The sequence below is a fragment of the Lithobates pipiens genome, unplaced genomic scaffold, assembly GCF_037356315.1.
Source record: "Lithobates pipiens isolate NorthernLeopardFrog02 unplaced genomic scaffold, aLitPip1_a1.2 Scaffold_16, whole genome shotgun sequence".
Lineage (NCBI taxonomy): Eukaryota > Metazoa > Chordata > Amphibia > Anura > Ranidae > Lithobates > Lithobates pipiens.
In genome coordinates, this window is record NW_027507748.1 from 259137643 (window position 1) to 259159675 (window position 22033).

At 44.2% G+C, this 22033-nt stretch overlaps 1 protein-coding gene across 1 annotated transcript in view; it reads left to right on the top strand.

Annotated features, from left to right (window-relative positions):
• The window catches only part of EPS8L3 (EPS8 signaling adaptor L3), a 186792-nt gene extending 169167 nt beyond the window's left edge, over positions 1–17625 (top strand). Inside the window, exon 20 of the mRNA XM_077481329.1 lies at positions 17357–17625. The gene's annotated coding sequence lies outside the window, so the exon portion shown is untranslated. The remainder of the gene's footprint in view (positions 1–17356) is intronic.
• The last annotated feature ends 4408 nt before the right edge of the window (positions 17626–22033 follow it).

Here is a 22033-nt window from a genome sequence, read left to right on the forward strand (position 1 = left end):
AGTGCCACAAACAACATCCAAATAAATCAAAGAAAAGCTTTTGAAGGAGATCAGGGAACTGGGACATTCGATAGCATAGACCGCATGACAATGGACATAAAGGGCTACAAGTCTGATCTGGGGGCCTTCAGAAAGGAGAACTCATTATTCCATTCTAAGATTAAAGGCACAGAAAACAGGTCCCGCAGGACTGATATCCAAGAGATTGAGAGTCTTTGCTTACCACTTGAAGACCCAGTCATTTATTCTGTTTTGTATGCATAGCAGCTTCAGAGCATGCCAAATACAGTAATGGACCTATTTTTTACCTCTATTGCTCTCTTCCAGGAGTTAGCCAGAGTAATCCCAGCTGAACGCTTAGAGGTAAAAAGTGTTCATTGGGCCCTAACAGGAAAAACAACATCTGGAACCCCCAGGTATTATCATTCAAAAGAACCACTATTGCAAGCAGCACATGAGAAATCAATACTGGTCTTTCAAGTATTTCATATATCCTGACATCGCACCCAGTGAGATTGTGAAGATAAGAGTCACAAAACCTGAAAACTTGAAAACACCACATCTCCCTACAGATTTGGGTTACCTTTTTGCCTTCAAGGGCCCCCACCAGTTTTCAGATTTGCATAGGAACTCCAAACCTACTTCACTACACTATGGCTCAACCAAGAGCATGCTGCACCGACCAAGAGTGCACCAACATGAGTCTGAGCCCATGCTCATTTCTCACTACCTTCAATAGGCTGATTACCTGATGACACAATCCTCTGTTTGCCACCTATCTCATCCTCTTCAGTCAACTTTTTCCATTAATGTCATCAGTTTACTTTTCTGCACTTTTAACACCTGCATATAAAACATGCCCAGGGCAGTTTTTAATTTTTGATGGAATTGCTGCTGTCCTGTTGAAACATTGGATTGTTACCTTACACACATAATATTGCCTTCTTCCCTAGGACCCCTAAACCAATATCAATCCCTATAATCCAACTTTAATCATCCAGCTACCATTGGGGACACACAGTGGATAGATTGCTAACCACGGGACACTTGCATTCTCTCCCAACCCTGCCTAGTGGCCTCAGTATTCTTGAGTCGCACCATACTATATATATATATATATATATATATATATATATATATATATATAAAATCTATCCCCCCTCTGTAATATTCCAGATTTATTCCACCCCATTCCAAATAAGGGATATCTGCTGCCTCTCCCTCTGGCCATAGAACTCCTAGCTTATATGGCCAGAAACAATATTGGCATCCACAGCATAGAACTCACAGGCATACAATATAAATTGAGCCTTTTTGTGTATGATGCATTACATCTCATTACACTTCAAACACTCCATAAATGTGATCAACTCTTAGGGCAAGAAATCAATAGTACCACTTTCAAAACTCTGAACATCTCATTACCAGGTCCCACTCTAGACCTCTTGAAACAAACATTTGATTTTCACTGGGAATCCTGTAAATTCCCATATTTGGGAGTCTTACCCCTTGGAGACCTATTAATTTGTCCTGGTTTGGATGCATAGCAGCTGTCAGAACAACACTTTTTCTAAAATAGTTTTATCCCTTTAAGATATTCCTGGACAATGTCCTTGCTTAAGTCCTCAGAATCATACAAAGTGATATCAATAAATCAGCTAACCCCTATATTAGCTAACCCCCTATATTAAGAGGGGATAGAGCATAGAGGGGCTATGTTCTATCCCCTCTTAATATAGACAGAACATCATCAACCACTTTACAGCCCATTCCCCTAAACCCAAGGTTAATATTAAATACACGAGAGCCCTTATATCCCCTCACTTACAATCTATTTTTCACAATCTATACATTAGGCTTGGAGAGCCCACAAAGTTTTAAGGACTGGCTCTCGCTGAGCCTCTCTCGCTTACACCATCTGTGAACTGGATCCGCAATTAAAAGCTTTGCCATCCATCAGCAGTTCACACGCTCTACTGTGAGCTCTTCCGCTACTTATAGGTAAAATATAGTTTGAATGATTATTATTATCTCTTCACATTCCATCTCATTTACTTCATCCTTATCTAGATATCTGAATGATCTACACTTAAAATGTATGGTATCATTCTTGGACTCTCTTTTAAATCTGTGACCCTCCATGCTACCAACATACACCTTCAAATGGGAAGAGGAACTGGGGATATCTCTGGAAGTGGAAGACTAGTCCCAAGTGTCAAGGTGGTAACTCCCAATGTGGACTCTCCAACTAAAGTGGATGGGATAGCCAATGAAAGGATAGCTCCTTTCATATGCCTACCGGTATACCTGAGAATTGTAGGCCAACAGCATTTTCAGTAGTGCAAAGCACCACAGGAAAAGTTACACCTGGGAGCTCGATCTATAGAGGAAAAGCCATGCTAGATCACACTGGAAAAGGTAAGACCTGTCAACTGGAGTGGGATCACTTTGGAACAGATAATGACTTGCTACAGTACACAAGAGAAAGTGATGCAGGATTCCCAGGACACAGAGTCTAAGAACCAGATGGTATTCACCAGGGACACCCTTACAGAGGCTGTGTGCTGACCCCAGGTCCCAGCCTCTGAGTTCATCTTGCTTTAAGCACCACAAACTATGGGTTGAAAGACACCAGAAAGTAGGTCTTTATATAAGAGAACTGTGGACAACATGGAAACATAGAGCAGATGGCACAAAAAAAGACTAGTGGTCCATCAAGTTTGCTATATATATATATATATATATACACACTACCGTTCAAAAGTTTGGGGTCACCCAAACAATTTTGTGTTTTCCATGAAAAGTCACACTTATTCACCACCATACGTTGTGAAATGAATAGAAAATAGAGTCAAGACATTGACAAGGTTAGAAATAATGATTTGTATTTGAAATAACATTGTTTTTACATCAAACTTTGCTTTCGTCAAAGAATCCTCCTTTTGCAGCAATTACAGCATTGCACACCTTTGGCATTCTAGCTGTTAATTTATTGAGGTAAGCTGGAGAAATTGCACCCCACGCTTCTAGAAGCAGCTCCCACAAGTTGGATTGGTTGGATGGGCACTTCTGGCGTACCATACGGTCAAGCTGCTCTCACAACAGCTCAATGGGGTTCAGATCTGGTGACTGTGCTGGCCACTCCATTACCGATAGAATACCAGCTGCCTGCTTCTTCTGTAAATAGTTCTTGCACAATTTGGAGGTGTGTTTAGGGTCATTGTCCTGTTGTAGGATGAAATTGGCTCCAATCAAGCGTTGTCCACTGGGTATGGCATGGCGTTGCAAAATGGAGTGATAGCCTTCCTTATTCAGAATCCCTTTTACCCTGTACAAAGCTCCCACCTTACCAGCACCAAAGCAACCCCAGACCATCACATTACCTCCACCATGCTTAACAGATGGCATCAGGCATTCTTCCAGCATCTTTTCATTTGTTCTGCGTCTCACAAACGTTCTTCTTTGTGATCCAAACACCTCAAACTTGGATTCATCCGTCCACAACACTTTTTTCCAGTCTTCCTCTGTCCAATGTCTGTGTTCTTTTGCCCATCTTAATCTTTTTCTTTTATTGGCCAGTCTCAGATATGGCTTTTTCTTTGCCACTCTGCCCTGAAGCCCAAAATCCCGCAGCCGCCTCTTCACTGTAGATGTTGACACTGGTGTTTTGCGGGTACTATTTAATGAAGATGCCAGTTGGGGACCTGTGAGGCGTCTGTTTCTCAAACTAGAGACTCTAATGTGCTTATCTTCTTGCTTAGTTGTGCAACGTGGCCTCCCACTTCTTTTTCTACTCTGGTTAGAGCCTGTTTGTGCTGTCCTCTGAAGGGAGTAGTACACACCGTTGTAGGAAATCTTCAATTTCTTTGCAATTTCTCGCATGGAATAGCCTTCATTTCTAAGAACAAGAATAGACTGTCGAGTTTCAGATGAAAGTTCTCTTTTTCTGGCCATTTTGAGCGTTTAATTGACCCCACAAATGTGATGCTCCAGAAACTCAATCTGCTCACAGGAAGGTCAGTTTTGTAGCTTCGGGAAGGAGCTAGACTGTTTTTAGATGTGTGAACATGATTGCACAAGGCTTTGCTAATCATCAATTAGCCTTCTGAGCCAATGAGCAAACACATTGTACCATTAGAACACTGGAGTGATAGTTGCTGGAAATGGGCCTCTATACACCTATGTAGATATTGCACCAAAAACTAGACATTTGCAGTTAGAATAGTCATTTACCACATTAGCAATGTATAGAGTATATTTGTTTAAAGTTAGGACTAGTTTAAAGTTAGTTTCATTGAAAAGTACAGTGCTTTTCCTTCAAAAATAAGGACATTTCAATGTGACCCCAAACTTTTGAACGGTAGTGTATATATATATATATATATATATATGTATATATATATATATATGTATATATATATATATATATGTATATATATATATATATATGTATATATATATATATATATGTATATATATATATATATATATATATATATATATATATATATATATATATATATATATATATATATATATATATATATGAAGGCCAGTATGGTGGCCTGAATTTATGGGAGGAGCCCGGAGGGTATTTAACCAGCCCGCTCGCCTGTGGTCTTTGTCGGTTTCCGGTGCACGGCACTACGTCACTAGGCCGACGGCTCGTGTTTCGTTTCCATGCGGACAAAACGTCTCTCTCGTGGTTTTCTTTCCCGTTCGTTTTGCACAACATCGCCGGCTCTGTACAACGTCGCCAGCTCGACTGCCGCAGGTAAGGGTCTCGATTGACCTTCCTGCACTATTTTTAGTGTCGTTAAAACCTGAAATATCGAATCGTTCGTTATGATACCGGTTGTTATCACTCAATACGCTCCAAGTTCGCAGCGCCCTTCATTTCACGGGCGTCATTTCGGTAGATATTGCTGGTAGGAAAAAACTGCACTGTTTTAGTACTTGTTATATAGTCTCGTTACCGTGTTCCACAGTCAAAATCGTTGCCAGTCGTGTCCCACGGCACAGTGACTCGTACCTCTGCCATAGCTGGCTCACGTAGGTCATTTCATCATTTCACTCATTTCTGTCACGCACGGCGCTCCGATTCGAAACCAGTCGCATCCGCTAAATGCGCCGTTTCGTTCTGGTGTGCCCCTACTTGCTCGGCCTCATTTCGGTACATGCTCCAGAGCCCGCTCGTTGTTAAAACAACCCGGGTCTCTGTCATGGGAGTCATTTCACCTCACCTATTACGTTCGAATCGAAACCAGTCGCTTTTCTCAAAACGCGCAGGTTCGATCGACGTGTCCCAGTTGCGTTGGCCTCATTTCGGTACATGCTCTAGAGCCCGTTCGTTGACGGTCGCAGGTTGCGTCCTCTCCGATTCGTAGCTCTATCATGGGAAACATTTCATTGTCACATAGTACGTTCAGTTCGAATCCGGTCGCATCCCCGTGCATCGATTCGTCCGGACGGCCCCAGGTTTTTTTTTCGGCCTCATTTCAGTACATGCTCCAGAGTCCCGTTCGTTGTCAGTCGCAATCGCGGCACGACCGGTTCGGGCCTCTGTCATGGCAAACTTTTGTCACTCATTTCACTGTCACCTACCGCGCTCCGATTCGAATCTAGTCGCATCTATGATGCACCGATTCGTTCCGATGTGCCCCAGTTGTTACGGCCTCATTTCAGTACATGCTCCAGAGTCATAATTCATTGTTGGTTGCAGGTTTCGGTTCTCTGATTCATGTCTCTGTCATGGGAAATCGGTTCACTGTCACGTATCACGCTTCCGATACGAATCCAGTCGCATCGTGCGCTAATTCGTCTCGGCGCGTCCCAGGTATTTCAGCCACATTTCAGTACATGCTCCAGAGCGTACACGGTTAACGGTCAGTCGCAATAGCGGCATGATCGATTCGTGCCTCTGTCATGGCAATCAAAATAATTTCGCCGCCACGTACCGCACTCTGTTTCGAATCCGGTTGCATACGTTATGCACCAATTCGTTACGGTGTGCCCCAGTGCTTTAACCTAATTTCAGTGCATACTCCAGGGTCCGGTTCCTCATCAGTCGCAGTCGCGGCACGATCGACTTATGCCTCTGTCATAACACATATTTCATTAATTTGACCGTCATACCGTGCCCCGATTCGAGTCAGTCGCATCCGTGAGGCACCGATTTGTTCCGGTGTGCTCCAATTGTTTTGTTCCGAATTGGCTCGGTCGCATTTCGTTACATGCTCCACAGTTCATCTCATCACTTTTCGTCTGAAACGTCGGTTATCGCAATCAGCCTATGTCACAGCAAACATTTCACTCATTCACTGCGCACTCTTGTCACTTGAGTCTAATCCACTCATACCAACAATACATTGGTTCGCACCCGTCATGTCAGCATTATAGGTATCGTTCGCATGTTGCCTGTCATTCCTCCAAGTCCGACACTCACTATAGATCGATCCTTCGTGCTTCGAATTTCAGCCAAGGGTCTCGATTCGTTCGTTAAAACCTTCACCTCACTACTACTCCCCCTGATAGTCGCACAATCCTATGCATCTTGGTTTCCTTTCATACATCTTACGATCGGTTCCTATCAGGATTGTTACATATAGATACAAAGATTCGTGTCAGTTTCATTTTCATACACGCTACAACCCATTTCAATTCCAGTCGCCCCAGCGGCAAATTGATTCGCACCGGGTTCATCCCGTACTCTCCACAGTCTCTTATATATTAGATTAAATTCATACACTCTAAAACGGATTTTGTCAGATTAATTTCATGCGATCGGCTCATATAAGATTCGGTTTGTTCGACCGATTCATATCGGATTCATTCCATACACATCCAAGAAACAACTTCTTGCAAATCACTACTAGCATGCACCCAAGCATACGCTCCCTGCAATCATTGCAAACATGTTCCAGGCGCAGATTTCTTGTAGTCGTTGCAAGCGCGTGTTCAAGCATGGACGTCTTGCAATCGTTGCAAACACGCATCCAAACATAGACTTCGTGCAATCGTTGCAAGTACGCATCCAAGCACAGACTTCTTGCAATCGTTGCAAGCACGCATCCAAGCATAGACTTCTTGCAATCGTTGCAAGCACGCATCCAAGCATAGACTTCTTGCAATCGTTGCAAGCACGCATCCAAGCATAGACTTCTTTCAATCGTTGCAAGCACGCATCCAAACATAGACTTCTTGCAATCGTTGCAAGCACGCATCCAAGCATAGACTTCTTGCAATCGTTGCAAGCACGCATCCAAGCATAGACTTCTTGCAATCGTTGCAAGCATGCATCCAAGTATAGACTTCTTGCAATCATTGCAAGCACGCATCCTAGCATAGACTTCTTGCAATCGTTGCAAGCACGCATACAAGCATAGACTTCTTGCAATCGTTGCAAACACGCATTCGAGCATAGACTTCTTGCAATCGTTGCAAGCACGCATTCGAGCATAGACCTCTTGCAATCATGGCAAACACGCATTCAAGCATGGACCTCTTGCAATCATTGCAAACACTCAGGCCGCGTACACACGGGCGGACTGTTCGCCCAACCTTGTCCGCTGAACAGTGTTTGGGCGGACAGTCCGCTCGTGTGTGGGCTTTCAGCGGACAGTTTCAGCGGACAGTTGGACGGACAAAGTCTTTCGGAAATTCCGAAAAACTGTCCGCTGAAACTGTGTTTGAGCGAACAGTCCGCCCGTGTGTGGGCCTGTCCGCTGTACTTTCGAAATGAGCGGACTGTTCCCGCTCGGAAAGTCCGCCCATTTCGAGCGCGTGTACAGGTAGGCGGGGCCCGCGAAGGAGACGTCGCAGGCTCCGCCGCCTGGAATGGGCTTAAAGGGGAACCCCAACGCCGAAAAAAATCGGCGTGGGGGTTCCCCCAAAGTCCACACCAGACCCTTGTCCGAGCACGCTACCCGGCCGGCCAGGAAAGGGGGGCGAGCGAGCGCGCCCTCCCTCCTGAGCCGTACCAGGCCGCGTGCCCTCAACATGGGGGGGTGCCTTGGGGAAGGGGGGGCCGCGCGGCCCCCCCACCCCAAAGCACCTTGTCCCCATGTTGATGAGGACAAGGGCCTCTTCCCGACAACCCTGGCCGTTGGTTGTCGGGGTCTGCGGGCGGGGGGCTTATCGGAATCCGGGAGCCCCCTTTAAGAAGGGGGCCCCCGGATACCGGCCCCCCACCCTATGTGAATGAGTATGGGGTACAATGTACCCCTACCCATTCACCTGTGAAATAAAGTACAAAAAAAAAACACAACACAGGGGAAAAAATATTTTATTGCACAGCTCCGGGGGTCTTCCGTCTTCGGGGGTCTTCTCGCCGGACTCCTCCGCTATCTGTGTGTAGCTCTTTTACTAGCAGAGGAGTCCGGCTTTCTTCCTCCCCGCCGCCGGCCTCTTCTCCCGACTTCGGGGGTCTTGTCCCCCTCTTCGGTTCTTCTGCCGGGCCACCGCGCCTTCTTGTAGCTCTTTTGCAGGCGGTGGCCCGGTCTTCTGTCGCCGCTGCCTTCCGTTCTTCTGTCGCCGCCTTCGGTTCTTCTGCCGGGCCACCGCGCCTTCTTGTAGCTCTTTTACAGGCGGTGGCCCGGTCTTCTGTCGCCGCTGTCGCTGCCGACTTCCGTTCGTGTTCTTCTTCTTGTTCTTCTTGTTCTTCTCCAGGAGATGTTGACACGTCGCTCCCTCCGGCCGGAATGCCAGAGCCGCGCTGTGCGGTCACTTATATAGTGACAATGGGGCGGGGTCACATGGTATATGTCACATGGGTTGGTCACATGGGTTGATGTCACATGGGGACTATGACATCGTAAGGGGGCGGGGTCACCATGTGACCAACCCATGTGACATATACCATGTGACCCCGCCCCATTGTCACTATATAAGTGACCGCACAGCGCGGCTCTGGCATTCCGGCCGGAGGGAGCGACGTGTCAACATCTCCTGGAGAAGAACAAGAAGAAGAACACGAACGGAAGTCGGCGGCGACAGCGGCGACAGAAGACCGGGCCACCGACTGTAAAAGAGCTACAAGAAGGCGCGGTGGCCCGGCAGAAGAACCGAAGGCGGCGACAGAAGAACGGAAGGCAGCGGCGACAGAAGACCGGGCCACCGCCTGCAAAAGAGCTACAAGAAGGCGCGGTGGCCCGGCAGAAGAACCGAAGAGGGGGACAAGACCCCCGAAGTCGGGAGAAGAGGCCGGCGGCGGGGAGGAAGAAAGCCGGACTCCTCCGCTAGTAAAAGAGCTACACACAGATAGCGGAGGAGTCCGGCGAGAAGACCCCCGAAGACGGAAGACCCCCGGAGCTGTGCAATAAAATATTTTTTCCCCTGTGTTGTGTTTTTTTTTTGTACTTTATTTCACAGGTGAATGGGTAGGGGTACATTGTACCCCATACTCATTCACATAGGGTGGGGGGCCGGTATCCGGGGGCCCCCTTCTTAAAGGGGGCTCCCGGATTCCGATAAGCCCCCCGCCCGCAGACCCCGACAACCAACGGCCAGGGTTGTCGGGAAGAGGCCCTTGTCCTCATCAACATGGGGACAAGGTGCTTTGGGGTGGGGGGGCCGCGCGGCCCCCCCTTCCCCAAGGCACCCCCCCATGTTGAGGGCACGCGGCCTGGTACGGCTCAGGAGGGGGGGCACGCTCGCTCGCCCCCCCTTTCCTGGCCGGCCGGGTAGTGTGCTCGGACAAGGGTCTGGTGTGGACTTTGGGGGAACCCCCACGCCGATTTTTTTCGGCGTTGGGGTTCCCCTTTAAGCCCATTCCAGGCGGCGGAAGCCCGCGACGTCTCCTTCGCGGGCCCCGCCTACCTGTACACGCGCTCGAAATGGGCGGATTTGCCTCCTCCATACGTGGGCGAGTCCATTCATTTCAAAAGTTGAGCCAACTGTTTGGCAAACAGTTCGCTGAAACAGTCCGCTCGTGTGTGGGCAAGTCCGCTCATGCAAATTTTGAGCGGACTGTTTGCCGAAACTGTTTGCCGAACAAGGTTGGGCGAACAGTCCGCGCGTGTGTACGCGGCCTCATTCAAGCATAGAACTCTTGCAATCATTGCAAGCAGATGTCCAGGCACAAGCTTATTGCAATCATTTCTAGCAGGCAGTTCTGACTAGCTCAATAGATTGCTTTAGGAAAGCCTGGATACTTTCCTAAATGTACATTATATAACGGGGTACTTATGTTTATAGGTAAAGTTGATCCAGGGAAAATCCGATTGCCTCTCGAGGGATCAGGAAGGAATTTTTTCCCCTGCTGTAGCAAATTGGACTATGCTCTGCTGGGGGTTTTTGCCTTCCTCTGGATCAGCTGTGGGTGTAGAATTGGATATGTTGGGTTGTGCGATACTTTGTTTATTTGATTTGTGGTTGGACTGGATGGACTTCTGTCTTTTTCAACCTGGCTACCCATGTATCCTACCATAACTCCTTGCTATCGTTGCAGGCACGCATCCTGGCATAACTCCTTACAATCGTTGCAGGCTCACATCCTGGCATAACTCTTTGCAATCGCTGCAAGCACCTATCCTGGCATGACTCCTTACAACTATGGCAAGCACGCATCCTGGGGAACTCCTTGCAGTCGTTGCAGGCACGCATCCTAGCATAACATCTTGCAATCGTTGCAAGCACGCATCTTGGCATTACATCTTGCAATCGTTGCAAGCACGCATCCAAACACACGTTCAAGCACAACTCCTGCAGTCTTCGCAAAGCACATGCGGTAACACGAATTTCTCAGAGTCACTACGAACACATCTCCAGTGACAAACTCCCGTGCCATTGTCGCAAGCACATGTTTAAACACAACTTTTGCAATCGTGCCAAGGCTTGCGACTTAGCATAACTTCTTGCAATCATTCTTTTGCTAGCACATTCTCAGTGGCCCACAAACTGGCTACACGTTGTTTTCAGCAGCACTTAATTGGCCACTTGTCTTCTGTGGCTTTTCTTACAAACCATTCACCGTTCCCTGTCTGTCATCTCTCCCTTAGGACAGTTGAGTTCAACTTCCGTCCTGCACCGGGATCGTGTTGACACACGCAACTGGCTTCTTCTTGTTACACAGTCAGGCTATACCTAGCCAGCGTTCAGCATTTCTTATCATTACAGGACTCGGAGAGCCATCTGTCTTTACGGCCCATACAGTAAGATCCCCACTACGAGGCATCTAGAGGCATCAGCCCATAGCCAACGGCATACACTCGCCCATCACATCTGCCATCTTTAGGGACACATAAAATCCTCGCACATTCCCCAGTCTGGTCGTCCAAGCGGCCATCTACCGGGCCCTTTGTGTTTTCACGGCCTACCCAGTTTATCGTTAGTAGCACTGACAGCCAAGTTCTACACAGACACCACCTGACGAATGGTCAAAATCTACAATACGGACCATCCCCCAGGGTCAATCTTTATGTCACGCCTCCTGGTCTCCCTCTCACGGACGCAGGACCCCGCTTAGATCCTTAATTTAGATGTCGTAGCATTAGCAGTCCTATCTATGTCGGAAGGTTCCTTACTGCATGGATTGGTATAGCGATGTGTATACCATCTACGATGCCCTGTCACCCCTGGTAGTGACGGATGCCGCAGCCTCCACAGGCTTCGCTGCAATTTTTGGCCACCACTGGCTTACAGAACCATGGCATCAGGGATACTCCTAAACCCCGGGTTTACCTGAACTTCCTCCCTCTTCAAGCTATACCCGGTCATGACAGCCTCTCGACTCTGGGGTCATGTCAAGACAGGACAGGCCATGGCGTTCACCACCGACAACTGGGCCGAGGTTGATCTTGTTGATGAAGCTAGGTCAGGACCGCTCTCGGTTAGGTCCTTCTACGCAGCCTACACCTCGACCCCGGTCCATAACGTGGTCACTCTTTAGTATTTGAGCACCCTTGGCAGCATGTTGGCCTGGGTCCCAAATCACGTCATTGAGAGACTAAGCAGTTGGAACCCTGCCTACCTCGCCCAGTACATCCCCAATCCTCGTGCGGAAGTGGCACAAGCATTCACCAAACTCGCTCATCTAATTTAGCTAAAACGAATAAAACTACACCCCTACCTGAATGTTTTTGCCCCCTTATTTTGGTATACCGACCATCAGACCAGGGCACACTTCAGGTCCATTTCATGTTGTTAATCCTATGGTAAAGTATATTGGTTCATATCCGTATCGGCCATAGGGCTTCGACCATAAGTAGGAAGGCCAGTATGGTGGCCTGAATTTATGGGAGGAGCCCGGAGGGTATTTAACCAGCCCGCTCGCCTGTGGTCTTTGTCGGTTTCCGGTGCGCGGCACCCACCCTCCCATCCCCTTTTCAGGGCATTTCTCAAATTCATTTCTCTTCACAATATATTAATTTCTAATCTAGGGTATGCCCCCTTATTTTGGTATACCGACCATCAGACCAGGGCACACTTCAGGTCCATTTCATGTTGTTAATCCTATGGTAAAGTATATTGGTTCATATCCGTATCGGCCATAGGGCTTCGACCATAAATATATATATATATATATATATATATATATGTATTTATTTTTTAAATTCATGCCCTTAATGTATTTCAAGGTATTTCAGCAAAAATCACTCTGAACTAATCACCAGTGGGCTTTAAGTGGTGCAATGGAGTTGGATTCTTCCGTCAAATGAGGTGGACTCGTCTGGTGGTGATCAACCTATGGAGAAACACTTACCGAATACTGAATACCATCTTACAACATCCCCTTGTCAAAGATCCAATTGAAGCTCTGCTATTTATAAAACACAGAAAGGCAAACACATTCCACATTCTAAATAATGATCTATATCCTCACAGAAAACAAACAGACCATAGCAAAAGACAAGGAAGTCCATTGATTTTTCAGGAGGTCAAAACAGGAGTATACTGGATGATCGTCATAAAAATTTGACCACTATATGGAACAATAGAATACTTTCCTATAAAACAAAACATGGTCTCCGTGGATCAAGCACTACTTCCCTCCAACCTTTGAGTGATACTTAATGGCTCTTTGATTGAGACCATATAGGTGCACATGGTTGCCCTCTAGGCCTGGCATGCTCCACAGCCATGGACCCCTTGAACCCTGCATCTCACTTTTCTCTCCTGTGTTTATCTCTTATTTATTTTCTCTTGCACCCAACAATGTCAAGCCATGTGAAGAGCCAGATGGAACACCCTGTTTATAGAAAGAAATATAAATCTCTCAATGTTGTGTTATATATATATATATATCTATATATAAATCTACTATTGATAGAATGACTTTATAGTCTGTATGGCTGTATTGCTCCTATTAGGAACATGAATTCCCATTTAGGCAAATACCTAAGTCCTTTTTCGTGTGGCTCTTTGAGCCCATTTCCAAGGTTTTTGGCAAATCACTGCAAAACTATGGAATATATTGCTTGCTACTTTGCAGTGACCCCTGCCTACAAGGCCAGAGTTATTTCTGCCTGGCTTTTCACTACCAATCGCAATGGCTGGGCAATTGAAGTTGAAATTGAAATGCCAATTTATAGTTAGTCAAGATGAAAAAAAAAAAAGATCAAGTTACACCAAAAATAAATTAATTTTAAAAATTTTAAAAAAGTGCACACCATGCAAAAGACAAAGAAGTTTATCTGAAAACACATAAGAGAAGGTATCCCTCCCAATGAATATATATATATATATATATATATATATATATATATATATATATATATATATAAAAAGTGTTGTGTTACAACCAAGCAAATCATAAGTATCAGTGAAATGTGACAAAACTGATTTATTAAATATATAATAAATAAAAACTATAACTAGTAATAGAGTCCGCAAAGAATCCAATAAATAGGTCCAATTAGACTGTGATAAAGTCTCTTATTATTTCTACAATGGGTCTATTTAGTCAACAATAACTTTGTCATTACTTGAGCCCTAACTGCCAGCTCCAATTGGCTCACTTAACTCTGGAGACATTTCCTGGGCTGCCACAGTAATCACCCATCCTACTGGCTCCCCATTGGAAACAGTGCTGGGGGCTCCTGTGTGAGCATGCGCCCAGCACCAAACGGCATCTCTGGCTGTACGAATAAAGTAGCTTTGTGCTGTTAAAGCCCATTACCTTTGTGCCACATACTGTTTATGCATATGCTCAGTTTGGGGGTCAAACCAGAAAAAAATAATTCTATGTAATCTGCAGACAAAAAAAAAAATATGTTTTGTTTCTATGTTTACCAGTGTTGGTTTAAAAAAAAGTTTTACTATAAATAAAATACATACATTTCATTTTATAATCAGTTTAATTTAAGACACTAAAATGATATTTCACACTATGTTACACTAAATAAAATTGCAAACAAAATGATTGAAATTTTTTAAAAATTATATAAACATAATAAAGGGTTAATAAGGAGAGGAGATATGTCCTAGAAACGTCCTTGCTGTTTTTTTTAGCAACCTTAAACTCTCCCTCATTTCAGCTATAAAATTGATTTCAATTAATTTAGTCAAAACGGCAAATGTTGCAGATTATTGCTTTCTACATGGTAGAAACACCGTTTAGTCTCAGTTCTCACTGGGGTGGCTTCAAAGTCACCTGGCTCTGAAGCCGCCCCATACAGCACAACTTCAGCACGGCTCGCAAACAACTTCTGTAATAGAAGTCAATGCCAGCCACTCCGATATCGCTCCAAAGTAGTGCAACTACCTTTTTCTAAGTCAAAGCAACCCGTGTCACTCTGATTTAGAACGGTTCCATTGCACCGAATGGAGCCTGACTTGTCAGACAACTGAGTCACCTGACAAGTCGCCCCAGTATGAACAGAGTCTAAGTATATATAGTTGTTGGTTACAAATAAACATTAATACTAATCAATTGGCTACAGATGCAGTATAGTTCCACTTTAAGCTGTGTATGTGTTTAGAGTATACTTTTCTCCACTGCTGACCATTGCAGGTATCTACAGTTGGTTAGATGTTAGGTTTCAATAACAATGCAATTTTTTTTTTAAATAAGCATCAGTAGTGGATATTCAAAAGGCCTTTTCTTCACAAAATTATTGTGCCTTGGAATAGATTCACACGAATTATGCTGCATTTTTCAGTGCATTTTGTAGTGTGACTTTGCGCACTTTTGGTGCATTTTTTACATTTTTTGTAATTTTTTTGCTTTTTTTATGGCAGATTGAACGTGCAAGAAAAGGTAGGGGGAACTATAGCAGAAATATACCCATACATATCTGAAGGGAATATAGAAAACCCAGAGAAACTTAAATGTAGAGGGAAATGGGAGGAGGAATTTGGGGTATTCTCGGATGAGCAATGGAGGAAGTTATTAGAGGCAGGAGATTTTATTTCAATCTCGCCTGCACAGAAGGTTTCTCACTTGATGCTGTTGCATAGATCATACTATACCCCCATGAGACTGTTTGGTTTTGGGAAAAGAGAGGATGATAAGTGTCCAAGATGTCAAGATACTGGGGACCTAGCGCACATGTTCTGGAGATGTCCCAGACTATTTTGATACTGGTCAGAAATTATCCACACTCTGAATGAAACGTTTGGAGTGGGAGTAGGGAGAGATCCCAGACTATGTGTGCTGGGACTGGTTGAGGGAATAGGGGGCTCATCCTGTACAACTAAAGTAATACTGAGGTGTATGTTTCAGGCAAGAAAGCTTATAGCACAGAGGTGGCAGGCAGAGAGCCCCCCCTCGGTAATAGATTGGACGAGGTTAATAACAGAAACAATATGGAAGGAAAGGATAGTATATATAAAAAGAGGAAATCTGAAGGAATTTGAAAAAATATGGAAGCCCTGGATGGACAGGATAGGATATTCAATGTAGGGGGAGGGAGGTGGGGAGGGAGGGCGACGGAGGGAGGGAACATTTCCTTTTTTTCTCCTTCCTTTTTTTTTGTCTTTGTTTTTGTCTGAAGGGAAATAATGCTGTGAAGTCAGATAACCGTTAAAACTATAAAGGATTGACTGTACCCTTGGTGTTCTAGCGATTTCTTTTTTTATATATGTTTAAAATTTTGATATAATATGATATAAAGATTGTATTTATGAAGAAAATGAATAAAGAGTATCTAAATTTTTTGTAAGGGAAAGAGACTGGATTTTATACACAAAAGAAAACACGCTAAAAATGCGCATACATGCATTCCCACTGATGTCTATAAAGGCAAAAATTGCGCTGCACTGCACCAAAAAAAGCACCTGCACCTTTTCAAAAAATACAGTGCAGTGCAGCTCAACAACAAAGGCAGAATAAAATGCACTCGTGTGAATAGGGACTTAGCTGCTCCTGTGGGTAAGACATGATATGTGTCAGGTACATATTGTTTAAAAGAAAATTATATGTGCATATATATATACACACACAATATTGTCAAAAGTATCGGGACACCTGTCTTTGCACGCACATGAATTTTAATGACATCCCAGTCGCAGTCCATAGGGTTCAGTATTCAGTATTCAGTTGGCCCACCCTTTGCAGCTATAACAGCTTCAACTCATTTGGAAAGGCTGTCCACAAGGTTTAGGAGTGTGTCTATGGGAAGGTTTGACAATTCTTCAAGAAGCACATTTGTGAGGTCAGGCACTGATGTTGGACAAGAAGGCCTGGCTCGCTGTCTAATTCATTCCAAAGGTGTTCTATTGGGTTGAAGTCAGGACTATGGTCAGTAAAGTTTCTCCACCCGAAACTCGCTCATCCACACAATATTGCCAAAAATATTGGGCCACCCTTCTAAATAATTTGGTGGAGGGGGGGGGGTTATTGTGTGGGGTTGTTTTTCAGGGGTTGGGCTTGGCCCCTTAGATCCAGTGAAGGAAATTCTTAAGGCGTCAGCATACCAAGACATGTTGGACAATTTCAAGCTTCCAACTTTGTGGGAACAGTTTAGCCTTCCTGTTCCAAAATGACTGAGCACCAGTGCACAAAGCAAGGTCCATAAAGACATAGATGAGTGACTTTGGGGTGGAGGAACTTGACTGGCCTGCACAGAGTCCAGACCTCAACCCAATAGAACACCTCTGGGATGAATTAGAGCAGAGACTGTGAGCCAGTCCTTGTCGTCCACATCAGTGTTTGACCTCACAAATGTGCTTCTGGAAGAATGGTCAAACATTCCCATAAACATACTCCTAAACCTTGTGGACAGCCTTCCCAGAAGAGTTGAAGCTGTTATAGATGCAAAGGATGGGCCAGCTCAATATTGAACCCTATGGACTAAGACTGGGATACCATTAAAGTTCATGTGCGTGTAAAGGCAGGCATCACAATACTTTTGACAATATATTGTATATACGTATACTGCAATCAATCATTAACCTCTTTCTCTTTTGCCTTTTTCAGATATAAGTACTTCATCCAGGAATGTAGGATCTGATATTTCTATTGGAAGATAATTTTAAGACCTAAAACAATATATTCATCCTCCTAATTAATACTTAAATTGTTGTGACATGCTGTTTATCGATATTTCTAACTCTGTTTATTGAACTAAAACAGTTTCACATAAGTATAGAAATACACAAATAGAAACCACAAAAATTAGTATGTGGAATCGCCTGGATACAAAAATTCAGCATAAAGAAATAAAATAAATAGAAACGGTGACAGTTTTTTATGAGTCTTTATTACATGTGAAAATCTAAGTATACCCTATGAGGGTTGTTGACCTAATTAACATATTTTAACATTAGATCTTAAGTGCCTAGAGATAAAGGTAATATTGACTTGGTCTATTCATTTCCATGATCAATTACAAAATTGCAATTTCTCACTTTGTAAAAAGTAACCACCCCATTAGGTAACTCTGCTTTAAACCCATGAAATTTGAATTCTGTATTCTAAATCAGGTGCTGGTGTTCAATTTGCAATTGACATGTGTGGCGCCATTATGGCAAGAGCCCTCATTCACACCGGGCCGATTGCAATCCTAGTGATCAAGCAGAAGCTTAGTCGGTAACCAAGCCAAGGGTCAGCAACAAGTGGTTGCAGGTTGGGATCAGGCAGAAGCATAGTCGAGGAACAAACCAAAGGTCCTTAACGAGTGGTAGCAAATATGGACAGCAACAGGGAATACAAGAGCAAGATATTGGCTGGAAAGAGCACAATAATCTGGCAAACAGGAAGTGCAGAGACATGGCTAAAATCAGAAATTTCATGGGAGGAGCAAAGAGTTCAAGGTTCAGCAGATGTTAATGCACATGGCAGGATTTTCCAACGGATCAGACGGGGTGCTATCCAGCCTTCCAGGTAGCTAAGTGAGAAGAGTCATTGCCAGACACAGCAGAATTCCCAGGTTCAATTACAGGTAGGGTTGCCACCTCATTACAGGTTCTGTGGCTGATTAAGGTGTTAATCAAACTCACTTGGTGACTTATCTGCAGAACTTAGTCACAGAACTTGTGTAATCCATATGTGTTCAGGTTTAAAGGAAGGAGGTAGTAACCCTAAAGCATACACACGATCGGATTTTCTGTGGGGAAATGTGTGATGACAGGCTGTTGGCAGAAAATCCGACCGTGTATGTATGCTCCATCGGACAATTGCTGGCCAACATTCTGTGGAACCTCACGCCAATTTTTTTTTTTTATATTCAATAGTTTTTTATTGAAAGTAAATATGCATGTTACAGGACAAGGAGGGTACATTCGCAAAGTGTCCATAATAATACAACACGTGATAACAAGATAACAACTTGCTAAAAAACATAGAGTAAACATAGCACGATGTCAATAAAGTCATAAAATCAACATGACAGAATATAGGCATTAAAGGAGATCAACCCTTCGCCCCAGGTACCCCAAATGGGAACACACTGTACGCAAGAGCAAGGGAACACCTCCGCTCGGAGGGTAACAATAACGTCTATCGTTGTAACATCCCTGGAATATTCTGTAATTGTTATGAGAATGGTAAATCAACATATGGATATGAAACAGGAAACAGCAACATTGAACCCAAGGGATAAGGACAAGGAAGAGATACCCAAATTATATGAACTATTAGTGGCCATTTGGCTATCATGCGGGTTCTATATGTAAGGAGAGGGGAGAGGAGGAGAATGGCGAGAGGGAAAGATAAAAAAAAGGGGGGAGTGGGAGAGGCATATGAGGACACGTGTGATAGGCTTCTCTCACTAAATAGTATGAATGTTCAACGGTTGACAGGCATGGTCCTTTTATACCATTCCAGCCAGGTTGTCCAGCTATTGAGTGACTTAGGCAATAAACATTCCGCTGAGGCATACATGCGTTCATACATGCCATGCAAGTGTGTCGCTCGTATGGCTTCAGTGTGTGATGGTTGGTCTGGGGATTTCCAGCTACGTGCAATGGTCAATCTTGCTGCTAAGCATATGTGTGTAACTATGTATTGGAGATGGTGTGGATAACTTTCAATTCAAATATTCAGGTGCGCCAGTTCTGGGTTTGGTGGGGAGGCAATGTGAGTGAGACCTGATATGATGTAGAAGATATCTTTCCAGAACTGGGTTAGTTTAGGGCAGGACCAAAGAATGTGAAATAAGGTGCCAGGGTGGCCACATAGTCTCCAGCAGGCAGAATCCGTTGTGGGGCTATATCTGTGAATCTGCATTGGGGTGATGTACCACCTAAAATTTATCTTGAAGGAGAGGTCCCATAAATTCACAGATTTTGTTGCTAGAAAAGTGGCTCGCAGTGCAGTACACCATTGCTGTGAGGAATATGAGGCACCTAGCTTTCTTTCCCACTTTAGCATAGAGGGTAATTTCTCGAAGATGTCTTTACCATCTAGTAAGATATAGAAGAGGGAAATTCCTTTGGTAGACGTTGAAGCGTTGGAAAAGTATGTCCAAGCCATTTTAGGTATAGTACGGTGTAAGGAGGGGGTTCGAATTAGGCAGTGTGATATTCTGATATAATTAAAGTATTCCTTAGCAGGGAGCGAGAATTTATTTTGCAAGGAGGTGAAAGAATGAACAAAGTCATTATCGTATAGGTCAGTGATATGTCTAATACCCTTATTTTTCCAAGAGGAAAGTTGTATGTCTTGGGTCAGAAGGGAAAGTGTTTCAATGGGGAGGGGGATTGTGCAAGTGGGAACCGAAGTATGAAAGTGTGTCGATAAGTAAGTGAATGCTGTAACCGATGCTTTTATGGTTGGTGATAGTAGATGGTCAGATGACTTAAGTCTGGGAGTGGATTTAAGCCAATTATGTAAATTATTACCTGGTACCTGAGAAGCTTCTATGGTACTCCAGTGAGTGTGAGGGTCAGGAGTAAACCAGGCCTTGAGCTGAGCCAGGAGAGCCGCAATGTAGTAGTCTTTAATTATGATATATGCCAGGCCACCTACTTTTCTGTGTTTTATGAGTATGTGTCACGCCACTCTAGATTTCTTCCCTTGCCATATAAATTTGTGAAGTATTGATTGAATCTGTTTGAAGAAGGAAGTCGGTATAGGTATGGGTAATGCTCGGAATAAGTATAGCAGTTGGGGAAGCTTGAGCATTTTGAATGCTGCAAGTCTACCTGAGCTGGACAGTGTGAGTTTGGAGATATTCGCTAGATCAGTGGAAAGTGTGGTGAGGAAAGGAATGAAATTCGATTTGTATAGATCTTTGGTAGTGCTTGTTAGGTTAATGCCCAGATAAGTGATGGAGTTTGCAGACCATGTATAAGGGTAGTGGTCGCATAGATGCTGTTGCTGTTTTGGAGGTAATGCTAAAGGCAATATGTAAGACTTGGATGCATTGATTTTATAGTAGGATACACAACCAAATTCATTTAATAAATATTGTACCGAAGCCAGGGAAGAGGAAGGGTTGGTCAATGAGAGGATCACGTCATCTGCAAAAAGATTAATTTTATGCTCTCTGTCTCCAATGCTAATACCTGAGATATTTGGTTGGGATCTGACTTTAGCTGCAAGGGGTTCTATTAGTAAATCAAAGTTTAGGGGGTTAGGGGGCATCCCTGACGAGTGCCATTTGTTATACTAAATGCATTGGATAACATGGATGAGTAGTATACCTGTGCTGATGGGGAGGAGTAAAGGGCTAAGATTGCTAATAGAATATGGCCTTGGAATCCAAATTTTCAAATGTTTGTTTAAGATATTGCCAGTGAACCCTATCGAATGCCTTCTCCGCATCCAAAAATAGAAGCAGAGAAGGCACTCCATGGGTCACTGTATAGTGAATGATATTAATCATTCGGCGGATCGCATCAGATGTTTGGCATCCTTTAATAAAGCCGGATTGGTCAGGGTGTATCAATAGTGGCATTAAGTCATTTAGTCTATGGCATATAGTTTTACGTCGTGGTTGAGTAAGGAAATAGGACGGAAATTTTGTGTAAAAGTGGGTTCCTTCCCTGGCTTCGGTATAGTGACAATTTAGTGCTTTCAACATTTCCTGGGGGGAAGAGGCCGAGGAGGCAGCAGAATTGAAAAATGGGGTGATGTGTTTAGTGAGAATGTGAGCGAATTTTTTGTAATACTCTCCCACAAAACCATTAGGGCCTGGTGCTTTGTTGTTGGGTAGCGATTGGATAGCCCTCGTGATTTCTGCCGATGTGAATGGCGCATTTAGTTCGTCTAGTTGAAGGGAGGTTAAGCTAGGTAGACTAATTGAGTCTAGGAACGCTTTAATTTGCGCTGACAAGGGTTGGGGTTGAGTCGGATCGTCCCTCAAGTTATAAAGGGAGCTGTAGTATGCACTAAAAGCATTGGCAATGGCTTGTGGGTTGGTCAATTTAGCATTAGTATGAGGATGATAAATGAAGGGCGGATGGGTTTTAGAGGAGTACCCCTTGATCCGGTGGGAGAGTAATCTACCTGGCTTATTGCTCTCAGCATAGAACTTAATTTTAAGCCGCCTTTGGTATTTGTCATGGGATTCCAAGAGTAGAGATCTAAGGTCCAGTCTGAGAGCAATAAGTTTTGATTTAAGCGTTTGTGTAGGATTCTGCTTGTTAAGGAGATCAGTAGATTGTATGTTTGCTAGTAGCTCGTTCATTCGCTGTCTCCTCTGCCTCCTAT